The sequence below is a fragment of the Theobroma umbraticum genome, unplaced genomic scaffold, assembly GCF_002168275.2.
Source record: "Theobroma umbraticum cultivar Fairchild unplaced genomic scaffold, ASM216827v3 scaffold_44.0, whole genome shotgun sequence".
NCBI classification, from domain to species: domain Eukaryota; kingdom Viridiplantae; phylum Streptophyta; class Magnoliopsida; order Malvales; family Malvaceae; genus Theobroma; species Theobroma umbraticum.
The window spans coordinates 282,687-282,926 of record NW_018397255.1 but is presented as its reverse complement, the minus strand read 5'-3'; positions in this window follow the sequence as shown (position 1 = coordinate 282,926).

Below are 240 nucleotides of genomic sequence, written 5' to 3'. Positions count from 1 at the left end.
CATGTCTAGGCTCATGCTGGCAGCAGAGTGCATAGAATCTCATGTTTTCCCATTCTGGAATGCTAATCAGCTAGCAAATATTAAGGAAGGCCTGGCAGTTTCTGTGTGGGATGGTGATACACAGACTGAACATGAGCTGGTTTTCAAGCGGTGGAACAAAAGGGCCAACGTGCTTATCAAGAATTGGGTCAAGGACTTCGTGAAGAGGAGAGAACTGAAGCTGGGAGATGAAATTGGCCT